The sequence below is a fragment of the Theropithecus gelada genome, chromosome X, assembly GCF_003255815.1.
Source record: "Theropithecus gelada isolate Dixy chromosome X, Tgel_1.0, whole genome shotgun sequence".
NCBI lineage: Eukaryota > Metazoa > Chordata > Mammalia > Primates > Cercopithecidae > Theropithecus > Theropithecus gelada.
In genome coordinates, this window is record NC_037689.1 from 86,327,898 (window position 1) to 86,334,412 (window position 6,515).

Below are 6,515 nucleotides of genomic sequence, written 5' to 3' on the forward strand. Positions count from 1 at the left end.
TCTGCCAGAGAGAAATTGTGTGTGTGTGTGTGTGTGTGTGTGTGTATTAGACGGTGGGGGGGGGGAGAGAGAGAGAGAGACAGACGCAACCTTTTGAGAGACGAATCAATCACTGTCCTCATGAGGCATTTTCTAGGTTCCTGGTGGTACTGACTGGGTCATATACAAATAAGATATGTATGTATATAGGAAGGGACCAGGAAACTTTGTTCTTACCTCCCAGGAGCTTCTGGTCTAAGATCAATCGTCCTACTCTATCCCTTCTATGCATTCCCACAGCACTGTCGGAACCACTTGTCATTTAGGTGTAACTTTAATCCATTTATCTATTAATTTAATGAACATTTATTAATTACTTCTTCCTGGCCAGGCACACCAGAAAAGAAATACTGGACTGATTCTGAAGACCTGAGTCCCAGTTCTAGTACTACCATTAGGAATGAGTTCTATGCCTCAGTCTCTCCATCTATATAAGAAGGACATTAGACTAGATGATCTCTAAAAAAACTTCTAGCCCAAACAGACTTGGTCCCTTTGAATTGATTCAGGTTTGGCCAAAAAGGTATTTTAGGGCCAGATCATACTAGATCTTTAATACCTTTTGAAATGCTTGGGATTTCCCCAGAGACGATAAAAAATACTATGGAAGTTTTTCAGGTTATACCTGGGTAGTGCTTCTAAGTTAAAATTGCAGCTTTCAGTTTCCTGATTGGGTCATCTTGGGCAAGTTTCTTAACCTCTCTGTGTGAATTTCTATAGAACGGGAGCAACAATTGCACCTATGGCATAGCATTCTTACTAGGGTTAATGAGAAATAAACATAAAAAACCCATAGCACATTGCCTGGGAAAAAGAAAATGATTAATCCATGGCAACCATGATTATTACTAATTTTTTGCCTTCTAGACACTCCCTCTATTTTCTAGCCAGGGTAGTAGGCCCCCTTTCTTCTTTTCCTACCATCACACAAGGAAAACAGCTGCCCTTGCTGAAAGAGAACTGGCAAGGGTGAGGGTGGGGGTGGGAGTAGAGGGGATGCTGTCAAAGAAGCCCTGATTTGAATTAGAAATACCTTCTAGCCCAGCAGAACAGTACTTATTATTGATCGCACTTCATCCTCATGCTCCGTCCCCAGGGCACAGAAGAGGAGACAGGCTTGGGAGGTAGCCCAGCTGAACACCCACAAAGCAGAGGCTCCTCTTTGGCTGTTGACAGTGGTATCTGCAGCTCACTTTAAGATGGCCAGTTGGCCCACATTCATTTTCTGTTGAATGACTTTTAACTTTCATTGTTTTTTCACTCACTTTGATAGCCTCTCAGTGGCTGCTTTTCTGAGATCTTTCATAATGCAAAAATGCATTGAACAATCGAAGTCAAAATCACTGAGCTAAATCCCCACTTAATGTGTGTGCTTTGTGGAAGATACTTAATTGATGCCAGAACCGTAATAGAATATCTACATTCCTTCTGTGAAACCTGTATTTTGTGTTACCTATAGATCAGCAGATATTGTCCTGTAATGTCCAAGTTCACAAAACCATTTTGCTCCTGAATATAACGTCAGATAAAAATCCTCAATCTATTGTATACAAATTTTTTCCAGGCCTTTTCAAAAATAAAATAAGAAGGGATCTTTATGCATCTCTTTCTTCAGCTGTTGCTGCCAATGGCTCTAATGAAAATAGAGAAGTTGCAGATGAAGATAAGAGAATTATAACTGATGATGAAACAATAAGCTTATCCATTGGATTTTTTTTTTTTTTTTTTTTTTACCAGAAGAGGAAGTAAACAAAGACAAAGAGAAGTTTAAGGAGGAGGTGAATGATAAAAGTTGTTTACAATGCCCAGCCAGAATGACTGTGATGAACCTAAGGAACATACCTTATATTTCCTGATGAATGTCATGTGTAAAGAGGAATCTTTAAAGGATAAATATACATTAATGGATATTACTTACATTTATATGTGGATAAGAAATGGAATTCTTCCTTTAAAGTACGGTGTTTGACCTACTAGTAAAAGAATGAAGCTTAGTTGCCAGAGAGATGAACTGACAAAACTGCTGGAGAACTGGAGTGTGACTTTGGAAGTGACAAGGCCAATGGCCCAGTAGGAGTTATTTCCTCTAGCTCTTCTTGTTTGCCTAGCCCTACTACTCCAATCCAGTCTCCTCATCTTCAGTTTCCTCACACACCCAGTGTGTGGCACCAGGAACAGTCCCACTGGTAACTATGAACCTTTCTCTGCCAATAGACCTAAAAAGTCATCAGAAAATGAGTTATTAGAAACTTCATTCTTAGGTTGATAACTGAGGCTGTTAAGGAAAAAAAAATCCAGCTCCTAATTTTTTTTTTTTTTTTTTGAGACAGGGTCTTGCTCTGCTGCCCAGACTGGATCACAGTGGTGTGATCACAACTCACTGCAGCCTAGACCTCCTGGGCTCAAGCCATCCTCCCACCTCAGCCTCCCAAGTAGCTGGGACCACAGGTGAGTGCCAGCAAATTTAATTTTTTTTTAATGTAGAGATGGGGGTCTCCCTATGTTGCCCATGCTGGTCTCAAACTCCTGGGCTCAAGCAATCCTCCATCCTTGGCCTCCCAAAGTGTTGAGATTACAGATGTGAGCCATAGTGCTCAGCCAAGCTCCTAATTTATATAGGTATTTCTATGCCATTAGAGCTTTACAAACACTAATACATGTGACTGTGGTCAAATTTGCTTTCTTTTGTAGTGACATTGAATTTGACTATAAAAGATGGACTAGGTGTGACATTCATATATACATTACTTGGAAAGAAAGATTGTCTTAAAAATAACTGTTTTTTGTGTGGGCAGGCAATGTTTTCTTCTGTGTGAAGTGGTTTCTGTAAACACTGTTCGAATGTGAAAACACTCTAAAATAGACATAAAACCTTGGTCCATAGTTTGTCAATCTCCATTAACATCTGTGTTACATGCTCTTGGATTGTTCTTGTTGTTATGTTGTTTTATGAACCTGTAGACAACACGTGCTTTTTATTTTGAAATTTAAAAAATAAAAAGAATATGCATAGAGTGGTACATAGACTACACATCGAACGCTGCAATGTAACTGTGAGTAACCATTTTTTGCATATTTAACCATTTTGAGTTCTTAATTTGATTTTACTTCTCTGTTATTGCACAGAACAATCTTAAGAAAGTAAACAGCAGTTTTACAATTTGTGTGCTTTAAAAGTGGCTACTATTGTTTATTTTTACTGACTTGTTTAAATGAATGTATTTTGTAAGAATCAGATGGCATTATGCTTGCTTTACAATGCTGTATTGGTACAGAAACAGTATTGTATACTTATAAATATAATAATGAAAATATTGTGTTTCATGTACTTAAAAATGGTTGTTCAAGTTATCCAAACTAGTTCAGACTTGGCAGATACTCTGTATTTGAATTTTGCTTATCATCATGTAACATTTTAAATGTGGATACACAATTCTAAATTATTTTCAATTGGAAGAAATTGACAAATCATTACAATGTTGAAATATTTCCACTAATACATTTTTTACTTTTAAATTTTATTACTGTAATAAAGAAAAACTCTTAACCAAGGAATATAAAAATTATGTATATCGTTCTAAATTTTACTTGTTGGCTATGGTGGAATTAGTGTGTTTTAAAAATGCCTGTCAGTAACTATAATTCTATAGCAATTTTTAAAATGCAATGTTTAAATTTTTAAATGAATCAGAACTTTTTTTTTAGTATGGGGCATAGTAGCATTTTCTAATTTAATAGTTACTTTAATAGTTACAAACAATGGAATATACCTTCTCTGTAATGTCTGATAATAGAAATAATTTATTATGATCTTCTACATGTATTAATTTTAAAATAGAGTGAGCATGTTGAATGCAAAATATAAATAATTCCAACAATTTTCCATATATATTTTGCTTTGGTCAAACTGTGTATATTTATCATCTGTCAGTTATATGTAGGCTGTTTATTCTATATGAATATTGCTTCAGGTTTATATGAAAAAATTGTGACTAAACATTTCATTGTCCCCTGTCTGTAAAGGAAGCACAATTCTATCATTTTGTCTTGCTTATCACTATTAAATCACTACATTTGCATATTTTTAAAAAGCAGAACTGGGAACATCCTAGATTTTGCCAAAGAAGAGTTCCAAAAGACAAGGGTGTAGGAGGGAAGGTACAGTTTGTATCAGATGCCCATATTTTATCTACTGGGTTTTACTTTCCCTTGAAGGCACTGATTCTCACTGTCACCCCTTGTAAGGGAACAGACTTCTCAATTTAATGAGCACGGAGAAAATCCCAGGTTTGGACAAAAAAGAGCTTGAGAAGGAAGGCCTGCAGGAGGGGAAGGACTGGCTGTCCACAGCTCCCCTCTCAGGATGATCTCTTTCTCAGCAGACACCACTGCCCCACTATTCGAATTTCAACTCTAGCTCAAGAAGATATGAAAACTACATAAATTTGTGATTGCATTTGACCACAAATAATAAAAGGAAATAAGCAAACAGAGAAACCCAGAAGTTTAAACAAGCAAAGGAGTTTGCTTTTCTCATTTAACAAGAAATCAAAAGCTAGCAAATCCAGGAACCACTGGATATTCAGCCCCTTGTGTCTTTATGCTCTGCCATTCTTGCCTGTAGCATCATCCTAATGATACAGGTATCTATCTACAGGATAGATAGCTCCTGAAGCTCCAGGCATTATGCCTGCATTGCAGGAAGAAAGAAGAGGACAGGAAAAAGGCAAAACTTGTGTGCCCACAGAGTCCACCCTCTTTAAAAAAACAAACTTCTAGAATCCCAACAGTGAGTTCTGCTTATATCTCATTGGATACCTGTCATCTGGCTGCACTTCTACAAGGCAAGGGAGGCTGAGAAGTGTAGTTTGTTCAGCTGGGCACACGTCTGCCTCAAACAAAATTAATGTTCTGTTAGACAGGAATAAGAGAGTAGATACGGGATAAGGACAAGCAGTCTGCCACACATCTTTTCTGCTTCTTTGTGGCACAGGTGAAATTGGCTGTCATTTCACAAATAATTGTATTAAATACTAAAAACAGAGCAAAGAAGGAAATAATGACAAGAAAATAAAATGTTATTAACAAGCTCAATTTTGCAAAGCAGTTCTTTGTGGCCAGAAGACAAGTATCTAGGCACCACTACCACTTCAGTGGGGCCTCATTAGCACCACCAGCCAGGAAACTACATTTCTGCCCTCCTAGCTTCCTTCTAAATCACAAATGCCACCTTTCTTGTTTATTTTACTGTCTTTTTAAAATGAGTATCTTTTGTAAGAATCAGATGGTATTATGCTTGTTTTACAAGGCTGTATTGGTACAGAAACAGCATTGTATATTTATAAATATAGTAATAAAATATTAGAAGTATAACAAAGGTACCTATGGAGCACTCTCTTGGGACTCACAAGCTCTTTGTAACCCAAGGCCAAAGACAGGGGTTGCCTAGGGCCGAATGTCCTCAGGTACAGTTTTCAGCCTGCCTCATTCATAGTCCATTGACTGGGCTTAGGTAACAGGGATGTCAGCAGTGGCAATGAAAAACTGAAGATTAGAGGCCCTTCTCCCGTTTCTCTGAATGCTGCATAAGCCTGCTGGATCCTGGACCAATGTGGGAGGTGACATTAATGGCTTACATGGAGGTAAGCAAATGAAATATGCCATGTACACCTGCATTTATACCTGAGAGTCATACGTAATGCAGATGTCTCCCTCATTCCAATGGCTCCTCACTGTTCCTCCACATGGCCCTTTGTTGCTGACTTGACCTACCTGCTTCTTGTTGTGCTCGCCCTCTGTGTCCCTACCCCCTTCAACTCCATGTGCTAGCCAAGATATTTCCCATTGACATCTCAAAGAGATTAGATATTATGTACATGATATATAAATATCATGTAGTGGTTAAGAGCTTCAGCTCTCAAGGGTGCAATACTGTCTCCCCTATTGTCTACTTAAGATAATCTTAGGTAAGTCATATAACCTCACTGTGTCTCAACTACCCATCTGTAAATGGGATAATAACATTACCTACCTTATAGGGTTGTTGTCAGGATTGAATGAGTTAGTTCATAAGGTACTTGTCACATAGCTAGTTCTCAATAAATGTTAGCTTCTACAATACAGCTATGGGCTTTTGATGTGTTAGTTCCTCTGCTTGGAGCACCCTTTCCCACCTCTCCTGTTGGAAAACTCTCTTTTGTCCTTCCAAAATCACTCCAAATTTATCTCCTTTATGAAGTGTTGCTTGAGTCCCCTAAGCAAAATTAGAGATTCATTTAGGTTTATTCAACACTTTGCACATGGCCATCACTAATCTGGAACCTCCTTGAGGGCAAGGGTCTATGCCTTATTTCTTTATCCTTAGCATCTTGCACAGGGCCTGACCTACAGTAGACTTTTGGTGGCTGTTTGGGAATGAATGAATGAATTGATGATGAATGCAAAACAAAATGCAACAAGTGGGATCCTCATATTCT

General features: G+C 38.0%; 1 pseudogene; it reads left to right on the forward strand.

The window, feature by feature from the left end:
- The first annotated feature begins 1,342 nt into the window (after positions 1-1,342).
- Positions 1,343-2,305, forward strand: LOC112615201 (annotated as a pseudogene).
- The last annotated feature ends 4,210 nt before the right edge of the window (positions 2,306-6,515 follow it).